Source organism: Mandrillus leucophaeus, unplaced genomic scaffold (assembly GCF_000951045.1).
Source record: "Mandrillus leucophaeus isolate KB7577 unplaced genomic scaffold, Mleu.le_1.0 Scaffold586, whole genome shotgun sequence".
Lineage (NCBI taxonomy): Eukaryota > Metazoa > Chordata > Mammalia > Primates > Cercopithecidae > Mandrillus > Mandrillus leucophaeus.
The window spans coordinates 929,276-947,527 of record NW_012106319.1 but is presented as its reverse complement, the minus strand read 5'-3'; positions in this window follow the sequence as shown (position 1 = coordinate 947,527).

The following is an 18,252-nucleotide window of genomic DNA, read 5'->3' as shown; positions in this document are numbered from 1 at the left end:
TTTCTTTCTTTCTTTCTTTCTTTCCTTCCTTCCTTCCTTCTTTCTTTCTTAGTCTTACTCTGTCATCCAGGCTGGAGTGCAGTGGCACAATCTTGGCTCACTGCATCCTCTGCCTCCCAGATTCCAGCGATTCTCCTGCCTCAGCCTCTCAGGTAGCTGGAATTATAGGCATGCACCACCATGCCTGGCTAATTTTTGTGTATATAACTTTTGCAGTAGAAACAGGGTTTCACCATGTTGGCCAGGCTGGTCTCGAACTACTGACTTCAGGTGATCCACTTGCCTTGGCTTCCCAAAGTGCTAGGACTACAGATGTGATCCACCATGCCTGGCTGAGGATGATCAACTTCTTACTGTTACTAATGAATAGAATCCAGATGCTGAAGGGAGGGAGGGAAAAAGCACAGAGAGTTTGGCTGAGAATGAGTACTGATGAAATATAACTTGGTTAGAAGTACAGACAAAAATAATAAACTGTATCTGTTAGAGACAGTATTAATAACTTTTCACAGTTTATGCTTAATTCTAACTCTTCTTGCCTTGACACTCTGTTGACTTATTTTTTTTTATTTCATGGAACATCTTGCAATAAAAAAACAGAAATGTCAAGCACGCAGCTACAGCAGTGAGAACTACTTTGACGTTTGAAAGCAACCTGTGTAGGTAAGTCTGATTTTTATTTAGTCATTAAAATCTTTAAGAGCTTTCTGTTTTATTTTCTTTTTAAATTCCACACAATATATCATGTAAGGGGTTCCTAATCTTTCTGAGGTATGTACTGTGAGGCGACAAGTCTTTTCAGCCAAAAATAAAGATAGAAATAAAATAAAACTGCCTGATGTTTAGAGATGACAAGCAAATAATTAGATAAAAAACATTAATTAAGATGGCCTGAAATGGTTTTATAGTTAGCACAGATGATAAAAATAAATCATGTTTTTGCGAGACTTATTCCTAGGCAAAAGTGTCAATGGAGTGATATAAATACGCTCAATATTTTGTTGATTTGTTGATATTACCCTTGGAGAAAATATAAATGATTATAAACATTTCATTAGTTTTTACATATCTTTACTAAAACTCCGTGTGTAAATTAAATATAGAAAAGACAAATAATGGATTCCCATGTTATTAGAGCAAAGGCATACTCTCTCAGTCAGCAAACTAAAAATTGGACTTTGTCATTTAGGCACAAACCAATAGAATTTGTATATTTTTACAAGACAAATTTTTTTTTTTTTTAAGATGGAGTTTCACTTCTGTTGCCCAGACTGGAGTGCAATGGCGCAATCTCAGCTCGCTGCAACCTCCACCTCCCAGGTTCAAGTGGTTCTTCTGCCTCAGCCTCCCAAGTAGCTGGGATTACAGGTGCCCGTCACTGCACCAAGCTAATTTTTGTATTTTTAGTGGAGATGGGATTTCACCACGCTGGTCAGGCTGGTCTTGAACTTCTGGCCATAGGTGATCCACCCACCTTGGCCTCTCAAAGTACTGGGATTACAGGCATGAGCCACCGTGCCCAGCTAGTAAATCTCATCAGTAATTGAATGTACTCTATTAATTTTAGATCAAATAACTGTCAAAAAAGATAAATATTTTCCAGTTTTTCACATTTAATGATTCACAATTCAACTTTAATTCTATTGTTGGTGAGAACGGTTATTCTTTTCTATTATTTGTCTTTGAACTTCTAAGTTCATATGTATTTGTAACTTCAAGTTTAAAAGTACTGAGTTATAAAAGAAAATAAAACTCACATCTTTTCCCTACGTACATATACGTTTGGATAATCTCTGAATTATACCTAGTGAGTAGCGTGTTGTTTTTTTTTTTCTTTGCGATCTTTTTTTTTCTTTTTCTTTATCTTTTTTTTTTTTTTTTGAGACTTCTGTCATCCAGGCAGAGGGCAGTGGTACAATTTCTGCTCACTGCAACCTCTACATCCTGGGTGCAAGTGATTCTCTTGCCTCAGCCTCCCAAGTAGCTGGGGCTACAGGTGCACGCCACCACAATTGGCTAATTTTTGTATTTTTAATAGAGTTGGGGTTCTGCTATGTTGACCAGGCTTGTCTCAAACTCCTGACCTCAACTGATCCACCTGTCTCGGCCTCCCAAAGTGCTGGGATTAGAGGCGTGAGCCACCACACCCAGGCTTCACCATCTTTCTGGTGCTGGGATCTAAACATTCTGTAACTTCTAAAAGCACTACTGCTTCCAGGTTTTTATTTCCCTTGCCACTCAGAATTTAAATGAATTAATAAGATACAATAAATCTTGAAATTGCAATACGAATTTAATGGTACGTATTGACCTTCCATTTTGTTTTTTTCAGGACAAGCTCAGGAGGGCTATCTAACAGCAGGAGCAATGAGAACCATCAAATCTCCAAGAAGTCTATATCCCAACAGCACCTTATAAATAAATACCTCAAGAAGAACAAGCACTGCTATTCCCCACTGAAGACTTCCTTCTAGGCAACAATGCTCATAGTGATAACAAGCAAGAGAAACAAGATTTTCAAATAATCCGTTCAATTTTTTCAATTAGATCTATGCCTGCAAGCTAATCAGAAAATCTGCAATAACCAGGAAAGTCCCTTTCTGGTCTGTTCAGAATCATTCCCTTTCAATCACAAACCAAGTCCTCCCAATTGCTCTCCTGTGTGTACTGTATGTATTTCTTTCAAACTCCTTCTGGAAACTTGGCCTTGACTTAGAACTAGTTAGACCACAGGTCACCCTACCATCACTACAAGAATGCTGTATGGAAGAGACCAGTGTGCAGAGGGGATCTCCCTAGCCTATGCTCTGCTTTGTTGAAACCTAGCTTGGTTCTGGGCACACCTCAGTTGTGAGATAGCAAGAATGTAATACCACGTCATCCACTTCTTGTTTTTGCTTGTCACAATAGCTTGCTGACGGGCACAGATTTTATTGGAAACTGTCAACTTGCTTTTTATGTCTATTTAATATACATTGAAGATAAAATTGTCTATATTTTATTAACATACTCTCTTATGTGTATTATATATTTTAAATTATATTCATAGTTTATGATTATTTCTGTTTAACAAACATGTAAAATAGAATAATTTATTATGTATTTCCCTCTAAAATTATTTCTAACTACATATTACATACGTAATATTGGACTATATATCCTCCCAAATTCAAGAAGCAGATTTCTTACTTAAATAAAATTGCCCATAACTAAAGAAAAAAGGTAGTGTTTCTTCTCATTGGTTTTAATTACAACCTTCCTCTTCCCTATAAAATCATTTTATGATTTGAGAATGGCATTAACTTTATTATGCTATATCATTATAAAGGTGATTCCTGCTGATGGTAAATTTAATTTCAATCATAGGAATAGTACTTATAGTGTCATATCTGTCATCTTGATTGATAATTTCTGTTTCAAATGCTTTCTTACTTTTTTAACTTTCCATTTGTGATGCTATCCACATTATTTTTAATGTTACTATACACTCTGCAGACACCCATTGATTTGAAAAATGTAAAGCTATTTTACTTTTATATTTTTACCAGTACTTGCTTTTACAACTTTAGATAATCTTACTCCTTAATTTATTAATGTTAGAAATTTTAAAATGAAACACTATTAATGTGTCCTTATAAAATAAAATAATTTGATACTTATCCTTCCAGTTCTTCCTTCTAAGGCACACATTGGTTTGTATGACCTTGAATTTTTGTCATCAGTTCAAAAGGTAAAATGATAACGACAGTATTAATCAAATAATTATAATTATTATTTTATATCACCAAATACATTGATCTATTGGTAATACTGCATTTGTTATGTAATTTTACTTACTATATTTATTTTTGTATTTGCAATATTTTCACACAATTTTCAAACCCATATTAATACAACTTTACCATGTGTAGATTCTTGTTTTGCTCCATTACTCAGCACTCAGGGCCAAGTAGATTTTGTTTTAAAGGTTAGTACTAGCATTTTCGATATTTTAGAGGATATTCTACATGGTCATCCCATAACAATTTGTCTGGCTGTGGGATTATTTGTCATACTCACTTTCAAAAATAGTACTGTAAATGTTCAGTCATTCATTTATTTATTTATTCAAGAAATATTTATGAAGTTAAATAACATATCGAGTAGTATGCCAGGAGCTGGAAATATCAGTCTAGGGTGAGAAACAAGAAATTAAATAAAACTATCCCTCAAAATGAAATAACTATGAATTATATTGAGTGTTATATACAAAAAAAAAGAAGAGAAGCTAGTAATTGAAAACACGTAAGGTGATCAGGGAGGCAGACTTCAAGCTACAGCTTAAAAATTGAAAAGGAGACAGCCATGGGATGAATTTTGAGAGTGGACTTTCAAGAAGAAGAAAGAGCAAATCCATTGCTCAGGGCCTCCCTGAAGATGAATTGAAGAAATTCACCATATCAGAAAATGAACTACTGTAATGATAGACAGCTATGGCCGAGTGTGTCAGAACAATAATCATGGGGGCTAATCTGAATTTTGTTTCTTGCACCTAAAGAAGCTAGTAAAGGGTTATAAGCGAAGAGATACAACCTAATTTATGTTTTTGGGAGAGTGTGTGTGTGTGTGTGTGTATACCTGTGTGTTTGTTTGGTAAAGCTGACACAGACTGTCCTATGGAGAATTGATTAGAGAAGATAAATTCATAAGTAGCAAGGCCAGATGGAAGGCCTTTACCCTGATAACTGCATCAACGGGAGATGGAGAGAGACTAATGGCTTTGAAGAAGAATCTATAGGACTTGCTCAGAAACAAGTTGTATAGAATGATCCAAAGGGAGGAATCTAAGTTAAAATCATGTTTTCTTATGTGAGCAATTAGAAAAATAGTAGACCCAATTACTAAGGCGAGAAATACTGCAGAAATAGCAGATTTAAAGGCTAAATCAATCTACCTTTGGAAGATGTAATTGGTTTATAACCATGAGTATGTCTTCAATTCATCTTCAGGGACCAGAGTTCTAAATAAGAGTGATCTGTTACTCAACTGGGAATGCCAGACCAAAAGATACTGGTTTGATATATAATCAGGCCCTCTTTTTCATCCTACTCTTTTGTAACTAGGAGACAAATTTTTCTAATTCACAATTGCTGCCACATTTGAAGAAATATTTGAAATACACAGGTTCCGTTCCAAGATGACTGAATAGGAAAAGCTCTGGTCTGTAGCTCCCAGCGTGATCAATGCAGAAGACGGGTGATTTCTGCATTTCCAACTAAGGTACCTGGTTCATCTCACTGAAACTGGTTGGACAGTGGTTGGACTGCAGTGGTTGGACTGCAGCCAATGAAGGGTGAGCCAAAGCAGGGCGGGATGTCTCCTCACCCAGGAAGCACAAGGAGTCTGGGAATTTCCCTTTCCTAACCAAGGGAAGCCATGCGAGACCGTACTTGGAAAAACAGGACACGTCTGCCCAAATACTGCAACCAGCAGACCAGGAGATTCTCTCCTGTGCCTTACTTGGTGGGTTCCACACCCATGGAGCCTTGCTCACTGCTAGCACAGCAGTCTGAGATCAAACTGCCAGGCTGCAGCTTGGTAGGAGGAGGGGCGTCCACCCTTGCTGAGGCTTAAGTAGATAAACAAAGCAGCCAGGAAGCTCAAACTGGGCAAAGCCCACCACAGCTCAGCAAGGCTTACTGCCTCTATAGACTCCACCTCTGTGGGCAGTGCATAGCTGAACGAAAGGCAGCAGAAACTTCTACAGACTTAAATGACCCTGTCTGACAGCTCTAAAGAGAGCAGTGGTTCTCCCAGAACTGCGTTTGAGCTCTGAGAATGGACAGACTGCCTCCTCAAGTGGGTCCCTGACCCCCATGTAGCCTAACTGGGATACACCTTCCAATAGGGGCAGACAGATAGTTCATACAGGCAGGTGCTCCTCTGGGACGAAGCTTCCAGAGAAAGGATCAGGCAGTAATATTTGCTGTTCTGCAATATTTGCTGTTCTGCAGCCTCTGCTGGTGATACCCAGGCAAGCAGTGTCTGGAGCGGACCTCCAGCAAAATCCTACAGACCTGCAGCTGAGGGACCTGATTGTTACAAGTAAAACTAACAAACAGAAATAAATAGCATCAACATCAACAAAAAGAACATCTATACCAAAACCCCACCTGTAGGTCACCAACATCAAAGACAAAAGGTAGATAAAACCACAAAGATGGGGAGAAACTAGAGCAGAAAAGCCGAAAATTCTAAAAACCAGAGTACCTCTTTTCCTCCAAAGGATTGAAGCTCCTCCCCAGCAACGGAACAAAGCTGGACAGAGAATGACTTTGATGAGTTGACAGAAAAAGGCTTCAGAAGGTCAATAATAACAAACATCTCTGAGCTAAAGGAGCATGTTCCAACCCTTTGCAAAGAAGGAAAAAAACTTGAAAAAAGGTAAGACAAATGGCCAACTAGAATAACAGGTAGAGAAGACCTTAAATGACCTGATGGAGCTGAAAACCATGGCACAAGAACTTTGTGATGCATGCACAAGCTTCAACAGCCAATTTGATCAATTGGAAGAAAGGATATCAGTGATTGAAAATCAAATTAATGAAATAAAACAAGAAGACAAGTTTAGAGGAAAAAGAGCAAAAAGAAATGAAAAAAGCTTCCAAGAACTATGAGACTATATGAAAAGACCAAATCTATGTTTGGTTGGTGTACCTGAAAGTGATGGGCAGAATGGAACCAGGTTGGAAAACACTCTTCAGGATATTATCCAGGAGAACTTCCCCAACCTAGTTAGGCAGGCTGACATTCAAATTTAGGAAATACAGAGAACACCTCAAAGATACTCCTCAAGAAAAGCAACCCTAAGACACATAATTGTCAGATTCACCAAGGTCAAAATGAAGAAACAAGCCAGAGAGAAAGGTCAGGTTACCTACAAAGGGAAGCCCATCAGACTAACATGGGATCTCTCGGCAGAAACTCTGCAAGTCAGAAGAGAGTGGGGACCAATATTCAACATTCTTGAAGAAAATAATTTTCAACCAGAATTTCATATCCAGCCAAACTAAGCTTCACAAGTGAAGGAGAAATAAAATCCTTTATATACAAGCAAATGCTGAGAGATTTTGTCACCACCTGGCCTGCCTTACAAGAGCTCCTGAAGGAAGCAGTAAACATGGGAAGGAACAACCAGTACCAGCCACTGAAAAAAACATGCCAAATTATAAAGACCATGGATGCTAGGAAGAAACTGCATCAATTAATGAGCAAAATAACCAGCTAACATCATGACAGGATCAAATTCACACATAACAAGATTAACCTTAAATGTAAATGGGCCAAATATCCCAGTGAAAAGACACAGTCTGGAAAATTGGATAAAGCGTCAAGACCCATCCATGTGCTATATTCAGGAGACCCATCTCATGTGCAGAGACACACATAGGCTCAAAATAAAGGGATGGAGGAAGATCTACAAAGCAAATGGAAAGCAAAAAAAAAAGAAAAAAAAGCAGGGGTTGCAATCCTAGTCTGTCATAGAACAGACTTTAAACCAACAAAGATCTAAAGAGACAAAGAAGGCTATTACATAATGGTAAAGGGATCAAGTCAACAAGAAGAGCTAACTATCCTAAATATACATGTATCCAATACAGGAGCACCCAGATTCATAAAGCAACTACTTAGAGACCTAAAAAGAGACTTAGACTCCCACACAATAACAATGGGAGAATTTAACACGCCACTCTCAACATTAGACAGATCGACGAGACAGGTTAACAAAGATATCCAGGACCTGAACTCAGCTCTGCACCATGCAGACCTAATAGATATCTACAGAACTCTCTACCCTAAATCAACAGAATATACATTCCTCTCAGCATCACATCACAATTATTCTAAAATTGACCACATAATTCGAAGTAAAGCACTCCTCAGCAAATGTAAAAGAACAGAAATCACAACAAACTATCTTTCAGAAAACAGGGAAATCAAATTAGAACTCAGGATTAAGAAACTCATTCAAAACCACACAACTACATTTAACCTGAACAACCTGCTCCTGAATGACTACTGGGTAAATAATGAAATGAAGGCAGAAATAAAGATGTTCTTTGAAACCAATGAGAACAAAGATATAACGTACCAGAGTCTCTGGGACACATTTAAAGCAGGTGTAGAGGGAAATTTATAGCACTAAATGCCCACAAGAGAGGCAGGAAAGATCTAAAATTGACACCCTAACATCACAATTAAAAGAACTAGAGAAGCAAGAGCAAACAAATTCAAAAGCTAGCAGAAGGCAAGAAATAATTAAGATCAGAGCAGAACTGAAGGAGATAGAGACACAAAAAACCTTCAAAAAATCAATGAATCCAGCAGCTGTTATTTTGAGAAGATCAACAAGACTGATTGACTGCTAACAAGACTAATAAAAAAGAAAACAGAGAAGGATCAAATTGATGCAATAAAAAGTGATAACGGGGATATCACCACCGATCCCACAGAAATACAAACTACTATCAGAGAATAATATAGACACTTGTATGAAAATGAACTCAACAATCTAGAAGAAATGGATAAATTCCTGGACGCATACACTTTCCCAAGACTAAACCAAGAAGAAGTTGAATCTCTGAATAGATCAATAACAGGCTCTGAAATTGAGGCAATAATTAATAGCCTACCAACCAAAAAAAGTCCAGAACCAGACAGATTCACAGTCAAGTTCTACGATAGGTACAAAGAGGAGCTGGTACCATTCCATCTGAAACTATTTCGATCAATAGAAAAAGAGGGAATCCTCTCTAACTCATTTTATGAGGCCAGCATCATCCTGATACCAAAGCCTGGCAGAGACACAACAAAAAAAGAGAATTTAAGACCAATATCCCTGATGAACATTGATGCAAAAATCCGCAATAAAACAGTGGCAAACTGAATCCAGCATCACATCAAAAAGCTTATCCACTGTGATCAACTTGGCCTCATCCCTGGGATGCAAGGCTGGCTCGACATACACAAATCAGTAAACGTAATACATCCCTTAAACAGAACCAATGACAAAAACCACATGATTATCTCACTAGATGCAGAAAAGGCTTTTGATAAAATTCAGCAGCCTTTCATGCTAAAAACTCTCAATAAACTAGGTATTGATGGAATGTATCTCAAAGTAATAAGAGCTATTTATGACACACTCACAGCCAATATCATACTAAATGGGCAGAAACTGGAAGTATTCCCTTTGAATACTGGCACAAGTCAAGGATGCCCTCTCTCATCACTCCTATTCAATATAGTGTTTGAAGCTCTGGCCAGGGCAATCAGGCAAGAGAAAGAAAGAAAGGGTATTTGAATAGAAAAAGAGGAAGTCAAATTGTCCCTGTTTGTAGAAGATATGATGGTACATTTAGAAAACCCTATTGTCTCAGCCCCAAATCTCCTTAAGCTGATAAGCAACTTCAACAAAGTTTCAGGATGCAAAATCGATGTGCAAAAATCACAAGCATTCCTATACACCAATAATAGACAAACAGAGGGTCAAATCATGAGTGAACTCCCATTCACAATTGCTACAAAGAGAAAAAAATACTTAAGAATCCAACTTACAATGAATGTGAAGGACCTCTCAAGGAGAACTACAAACCACTGTTCAATTAAATAAAAGGGGACACAAACAAATGGAAGAACATTCCATGCTCATGCATAAGAAGGATCAATATCACGAAAATGGCCATACTGCCCAAGGTAATTTACAGATTCAATGCCATCCCCATCAAACTACCAATGATTTTCTTCAAAGAATTGGAAAAAACTACTTTAAAGTTCATATGGAACCAAAAAGAGTTCACACTGCCAAGACAATCCTAAGCCAAAAGAACATTGAAGGCATCATGCTAACTGACTTCAAACTATACTACAAAGCTACAGTAACAAAAACAACATGGTACTGGTACCAAAACAGAGATGATAAAGACCAGTGCTACAGAACAGAGGCCTCAGAAATAACACCACACATCTACAACCATCTGATCTTTGACAAACCTGACAAAAACAAGAAATGGGGAAATGATTTCCTATTTAATAAATGATGCTGGAAAAACTGGCTAGCCATATGTAAAAAGCTGAAGCTAGAACCCTTCCTTACACCTTATACAAAAATTAATCGAAGATGGATTAAAGAGTTAAATGTTAGACCCAAAACCATAAAAACCCTAGAAGAAAACCTAGGCAATACTATTCAGGACATAGGCATGGACAAGGGCTTCATGATTAAAACACCAAAAGTAATGGCAAGAAAAGTCAAAATTGACAAATGAGATATAATTAAACTAAAGAGCTTCTGCACAGCAAAAGAAACTACCATCAGAGTGAACAGGCAACCTACAGAATGGGAGAAAATTTTTGCAATCTACCCATCTGACAAAGGGCTAATGTCCAGAATCTACAAAGAACTTAAACAAATGTCCAAGAAAAAAACAACCCCATCAAAAAGTGGGCAAAGGATATGAACAGACACTTCTCAAAAGAAGACAATTATGCAGCCAATAGACACAGGACAAAATTCTCATCATCACTGGCCATCAGAGAAATGCAAATCAAAACTACAATGAGATATCATCTCATGCTACTTACAATGGCGATCGTTAAAAAGTCAGGTAACAACAGATGCTGGACAGGATATGGAGAAATAGGAACATTTGTACACTGTTGGTGGGAGTATAAATTAGTTCAACCATTGTGGAAGGCAGTGTGGCAATTCCTCAAGGATCTAGAACTAGAAATACTCTTTGAGCTAGAGATCCCATTACTGGCTATATACCCAAAGGATTATAAATCATGCTACTATAAAGATACATGCACACGTATGTTTATTGTGGAACTATTCACAATAGCAAAGACTTGGAACCAATCCAAATGTCCATCAATGATAGACTGGATTAAGAAAATGTGGCATGTATACACCATGGAATACTGTACAGCCATAAAACAGGATGAGTTCACGTCCTTTGCAAGGACATGGATGAAGCTGGAAAACATCATTCTCAGCAAACTAACACAAAGACAGAAAACCAAGCGCCGCATGTTCCCACTCATAGATGGGAGTTGAACAATGAGATCACTTGGACACAGGGCAGGGAACATCATACACCAGGACCTGTCAGGGGGTGGGGGGCTAGAGGAGGGATAGCATCAGGAGAAATACCTAATGTAAATGACAAGCTGATGGGTGCAACACACCAACATGGCACATGTGTACATATGTAACAAACCTGCATGTTGTGCACATGTACACTAGAACTTAAAGTATAATAATAATAATAATAATAAAAAGAAATACACATATTTTTTTTTTCATGTGCCTGATGACTATTTCTTGCAACAGGGCCCTATTTTCTTGTGACTGGGTACCATGCATTGGCTCTGTGTATCTTTCTTCATTTTGATGTAAATTCTATGTAATACTGTGTAAATATTTTATAGTATGTGGTCCTTACTGTTACCTAGTTGCAACATGAATGGAGATACATTTTTTTTATTTTTGCCGACTTTTAAAATAGTTCAGGAATCTTTTGAAAAGGATAGAGAATTAGGAGCTAGTTCTTACCCTGTTGTCTTTTTCTGAAGTCCCATTTATCTGTTCATTAAATTCACCTGTGTATAGAACACTGCTGTTAACTTCCAGGGCATGCGTAAAAATAAACGTTTAAGACTCAATAGGCCGTGTGACTACTGAATGCATTTGCCATGGTTATTCATGTCAAAATGCCTAATTTGAAAACAAAAATGGTTACTACAATGAATTATGAGTATCAGATCTGAAGTTAGGGGAAGCATAAGAAATCTTTCATTTAGAAAACCTGAATTTTAGATACAAAATGTCTTCATTAGCAGGTGCCATGCAGCTCAGAACAATCATTTTAGAGTTTAATAAAATAAGCCCATGGTTACAATTGTCTTTATCAAAGTATGTTTTATAAATAGGTTTCCTTTACCTGATTTCAAATACAGTCTAAGAATTAAAATGAAACCCCAAAAAAAAAACCTTGAGAATATTTTTAGAATTTAGATCTTTGCCTTCATAAGACAAACCTTACATGGTCAAATAAACAAATAGGTATTATTTTGATATTTTAGAGGCATCAGTGCATCCTGATCCATAAATGATGTATGTAATTTGCCTAAAAACTTTGTTTAGGGTAAAACCATGAAACAAACAAACAAAAAATACTTTTGTCTAAATGGAATAAGACATGTAACTTTTAACGTTTTATCCTTTCCAGTTAAAAATTACTATTACCAGGATCATTTGTTTTCGAGAAAGTAAACCTAGATCTAATGAGTGTCAAAGTTTGTGCTATGAGATTTACATATAAAATCTCATTTAATTCTCCTAAAATCCCCTTGTTCATCTTTATTATATAAGGTATCTGTGATGTACAGTCAGATTAATTAATTTTTGCAGCTTAACAGAGTTTGGTTATGACGGAGCTTATTTTGTTTTGTAATATCAGAGTGGTTTAACTCTGCCTAAAAAGCAACACTAGAAGATAATGGTGTAACATTCTCATGCATATATTTTATAATGCAATTGGTCGTAATACTGTTTTTTACACATGTAGCTAACCATGACAAACATGATTCTCCACATGTTAAAGTATATAACAATAAAATAGTATTATAATTATTAAAGCAATCAATCCATGTTTTAATAAATTGCTTTTCTTATTAAAGTGGACATGATAAAGAATTCAGTGATAACTTCATGAACTAAACATACATTTCTTGATTTTTACGGTGACAGTTATAATGTTTAATCATATGTTACTGACAAAATGCTTTTCATAAAGGTCAGCGAGTAATTTAATCCACCTGGTGGAAAAATTAATAAATGAACATTTCTAAGTACATGATAATTACGTGATTCAGTGCAAACACAAGATAGCCTATCTTGGATATTTCAAATGGTCCTAATGAAACACAGCCTGGCTAGAGTTTTTACCTTTTCTTGCTTATATCAATCAGAGGCCTACTGGGAAAACAGAACACAGAGAAAGTATTGAAATAGTGTATATTTAATGCAGGTGATTTGTTACTCTTGTCGTGTAAGATCTAAGCCACACAGAGGACAGTGAGGTAACACAAAGATCAGAAGCAACCACTCTGAAACTGGAGGACAGGAATGAGGAGGTGTTCCATGACCCCTGCGCCATCTGACCAAACCAAGCAACAACCAGCTGTCGAGAGAGCACGGCAAAGTGCAATTGCAAAGTTCTCCATTCTTGTGATAGAGAACAAAGTAAGGAGAAACAGAGGAACACATCTAAGAGCAAACAGACCAAGCACCAGCTAGGATAGTTTTGCTTGCTGGTGAAGAAATAATTTCCTTTTTTATATTATGTCCATCAACACTCTAAAGTAAGTAGAAGTTACATTTTAAAATTTTTAAAAAATTTTTTCACAGTATTTTCAACAAGTCTTTTCATAAAATGTTGCCCAAATATTTGTGTATTATTATCTTTTGTCTATGTTTTAGTTGGTCTTATTCTTACCAAATGCAGTATCACGTTCTGAATACAAATGCATTATAATTACATAAGTTTATTTAAAATTTCTTGAAAGGGACAATTTTATTCTCAGATAAATAATTTAAAAAACGCTTTAAAAGATGGAAAAATGATAATGTCATTCAAGGACAATGCAACAAAGAAATCAGTATTTATTCTTCAGTATACTTTAAAATATATATTCTTTTCCTAAGAATTTGCAGACTGATGGGGGTACAAAGGTTGGCAACCTAAGGAATGTGGGCAAAAGTCTGCCACCACTTTTTGTAAATAAAATTTTATTTAAACGAAGTCACACCCCTTTGTTTAAGTATTGTCTGCAGACATTTTGGCTTACTATAGCAGAGGTGAGTAGTTGTGACAGAGAACATATGGCTGACCGAGCCTAAAATATTTACTAATTGACCCTTTAAACAAAAGATTGCAGCCTGAGGAAGTGAGTATGTGTTTCATTTTTGTGTTTAACTGAAACCTCCATTAAAAGAGGAACCTAATTTTACTTCTTAAATTACCTGGGAATAACAGAAAACAACAATCACAAAACCAATTATATCTCCCAAATATGCCCTCAACGCAAATATATACCTAGAATAGATTTAAACTTCATATAAAGCAAAATTATTTTACCAGTGGAAACATTTGAACTACCCAAATTAGGTCGTCTTATAAATGCGTTAGTAACTTAATTACAAGGTGTTCTTTAGAAAAGTTTTTTTTTTTTTTTTTAAACCAGGTAGATTTCATGAACTTTTTATTAAATAGGAGTTCATATTGTAGCTAAGGTTGTATATATTTGCTTTCATAGTCATTGGTAACATAATACTTCTTGATGCTTTTAAATGAAAATCCTTCTCAAAAGTCTCCATCTATGTATAACAAATATATATTACTTAAATACAAGTGTCACAAGCAAAGGTAATGATTCTTAATTCAGTAACTATTTTGTTTACCTTACATTTATCATTACAAAAATAATTTTAATTTTGAAATATGTTCTAGGAGTATGGTTATAATTATAATGGAATGATTAATAGGAATACCTAATAAGTAGTGATCATTTCATCTTGGGCATAGGTAAGCAAAGGAGGATCTCTCAGAAAGTTTTAGGTGAAATGCAGCCTCCTGATATTAAATTATTAGGAAGTATCCTTTAAAAACTAATAAAATAAATAGATAAAGTACAGGTTGTTAACCAACTTCTAATGATTGCAATAAAGCCTCTTGCTGAGACCAACTTTTAAATTTATTCCTCAAACATGGATGGACCAAAAGAAAAGAGAGAAAATACAGTATATTCTGTAAATACAATATATTCTGGTAAAACAGAATATATTGTGATGACAATTAAGGGGCTTGCATCCAACTCATTTCCAATATAAGGTGTCTTAATTCTTCACAAATTATATATAACACCATTGGTAACTTGTTCTAAAGTACAAGTTTTATTTACCATGATAAACAACTCAATATAGTCCCAACGCCTACATTGCAAGACTAGGAGCTTGCTTAATTTTATATGTGTTTATCTTTCACCATAAAATTAAAAATGGAACTCATATTTAGTAACGCATTTGTTGTTCTGTCTTGCTCTGGGCAGAAGTCAAAATTCCTTCCCTAGATTTTACCTCTTTCTCTGTAACTGCTCTGGTAGCCTGCAAAGAAGTACAAACAGAGAGTGTGGAGCAGAGATGATGTTCTCTGATGTTCGATGCCCCTTTCTAAAGTTCACCCTTTCTGAGACTGTATTTCAAGACTGTATTTCAAGCTACATTCTCCCATTCTACATTTCAAGTAGAAAAAAATTAACATCTAAACATGGTGGTCCACAACTTCTATTTTAGTTATGTCACGGGCACTATTGCTCTCACCTAAAGGCACCTGGATGATATCAGATGGCCTTGGTATTGAATTTGGTGTTTTTTGTGGCCTTGACCAACAATGGTAAGTCAGCCTACTCCACTGGTACCAAAACAGTGCTCTCTGTTAATGGAGATGACCTTCTCCTATTAGACATCTGCTTTTCTTATGAGCCCTGGAGAGCCATGTATGTATTGCTTCTGACATTATTACTGGTCAGATTCTCATTTTTCCATAACTTCTACTGTTATGGAATGAATGTTTATGTCTCCTCCAAATTCATGTATTGAAATCCTAATCTCCAATGTGATGGCATTAGAAGGTAAGGTCCTTGAGAGGTGACAAATTCATGATGATAGAGCCCCCATGAATGACATTAGTGCCCTCATTAAAGAGGCCCCAAAGAACTCTCTTGCCCTCTTTCAACCCTGTGAGGAGACAATGAGAAGTTGGCAATTGCGATCTGGAAAAGGGCCCTCCGCAGAACCTGACCATACCAGTATCCTGATCTTGGAATTTCAGCCTTCAGAACTGTGAGAAAAAAAAAAAAAATTGTCGTTTATAGCCACCCAGTGTATGGTATTTTGTTATGGCATTCTGAACTAACTGAGATACCCATCTGTTACAATTTGGTAAAAGCTCTATTTAAGGCCAATTTGGAAATAACCCAACAGCCATATTAAAAATTTAGAACTTTCAAACAACATTCTTGGAGACATTAACACAAGTCACTCGGTTTCTAATTTAAAGGGACACCTTTCTTTTACATTCACTTCATTGTAGGGAGTAATCAACATCTGTTGTGTCTTTTTCTACCAATTTTATGTTGCTGCTGGTGACAAACTCAGGATTGCCTTGCAGGACCATTCTCTCCTATACAAAAGGGTTCTGAGTCCTAGGTGGGGCTCTGTTTCTAGTTCAGGAGTAAAGCATCAATTTTATTGCAATCTCTCTCTCTCTCTCTCTCTCTCTCTCTCTCTCTCTCTCTCTCCCTCTCCACACACACACACACACACACACACACACACACACACACACACACACACTATAGTTATCGGTTCAGGAATGCAAGTTTGTGCTAGTCCATACAGAGGAACGCATGGGACTGTAATTCATCAGAAAGAGAAACTTTCTTTTTATGCTGGTTTTGAACCCAGGAGGCTATGAGTATTGACCTACTATGGGCCACCATAAAAAGTAAAAGAATGAATACACCATGAGAGGCAGAGCTTAGAGAATTATAGAAATGGTGCCCTGATGATATAGTATGAATCCTGAATATGATGGTGTCTGAAACTAGGACTAAAAACAGATGTTTCAGTTTTTGAACCAATCAATGTGTTCCTCTTTCTGTTTGAACCTGTTAGTACTGGTTTACATCACTTGAAATTGAGAGATTGTAAAGCAGATATTAAGGGATAACTTTTGTCTCCCTGTTTGACGGTCACTGGAAACTCCTCAAGTATTCCATTACATCACGTGTGTGGGTGAGGGAAGGGGGATGATTTATAGGATAAGCCAGTTACTGTGAAGAGTAGATGCTTGTACATTAGCAGCGGTGAATCTGCAGGGATCTGCAGCAACCTCAATTTTTGTCTCCACAGAAGAAAGAATTCAACCACAGGGCACAAGGCAGAGTGAGAGGCCGAGGCAAGTTTTAGAGAAATAGTGAAAGTTTATAAAAAGTTTTGGGACAGAAATGAAAGGGAGTAAAGTACACGTGGAAGAAGGCCAAGTGATTGACGCTAGAGAGCCAAATGAGTGGTTTGACTTTTGGTTTGGGGTTTTATATGTTGGCATGATTCCAGGGGGGTGCATCTCTTCTCCTCTGATTCTTCCTTTAGGATGGGCTCTCCGCATGCTCAGTGGCCTACTGGCAGTTGGGAGGGGCTGCATGTGCAGTGTGTTTACTGATATACGCAAGTTCACTTGAGGCATTTTTCCCATATCTGTCCGGTGTTCCTAGAGGAAGGTCATCTGCCATTTTGCCGCTTAGTGCATATGTTTGATCCTACTCACCCAACTTCTGAGATCTTGCTGGGAAACTGCTAATCACCAGTTTCCTGTGTTTCCATCTGTTGAGAGACTGCCTTTCCCCGGTGCTGGCTGAAACTAAGCGTTATTTTAGAGAGACCGTTAACAACCACCAGGCCATCACTTGATGGTTGCCTGACATTCCTGATCGTGTGGGGCCCTCTCTTACCCTGCTCATGTCTGACTAGCTACCTACTCAAACAATCCCATAGTCAATTTCAACCTACCCATGTTACACCACTGAACTAGGAGTTGTGAAAGGATGGACGTGATCAATTCTTGCTCGTCAATGCAAGCCATTCTTGGCATATAATACCAATAGTATCTTCATTCCTCTATGACTTCCCAAGTTCTCTCAGTGGTTAGGCAGAATTTTTTAAATTTTGTAGGGCAATGCTGATTTCTAGTCTGGCATGTCAGTTACTTAGAAGTTGCCACTTCATTGTAACAACAAATAAAAAGATAACAAAATCATCAGTTCTTGTTACAGAGAAGTGAGGGTAGACCACTGTCTATCACTCCCAATGTTGGAGAAACAGACAGACAGATACAGAGAATCACAACTTATCTGAGCAGAAACCCTGGATCAAAAATCTCTGCAGGAACCAGTGGCAGGGTGGACCTGAACTGTAATTGATAAATTGTTGAAGCACAGTGTGGACAACTCTGAGACTTAAAAACTCCAGGAGACCCTGTTTTCTGGAGGCTGCCACATTTTTATAAATTTTATCCTCAGAAGTTCTACCAATTAATTCCTCATGGCAAATATTGGAAAAAACTTCCCTTTGTGATATTGGTATGGGGA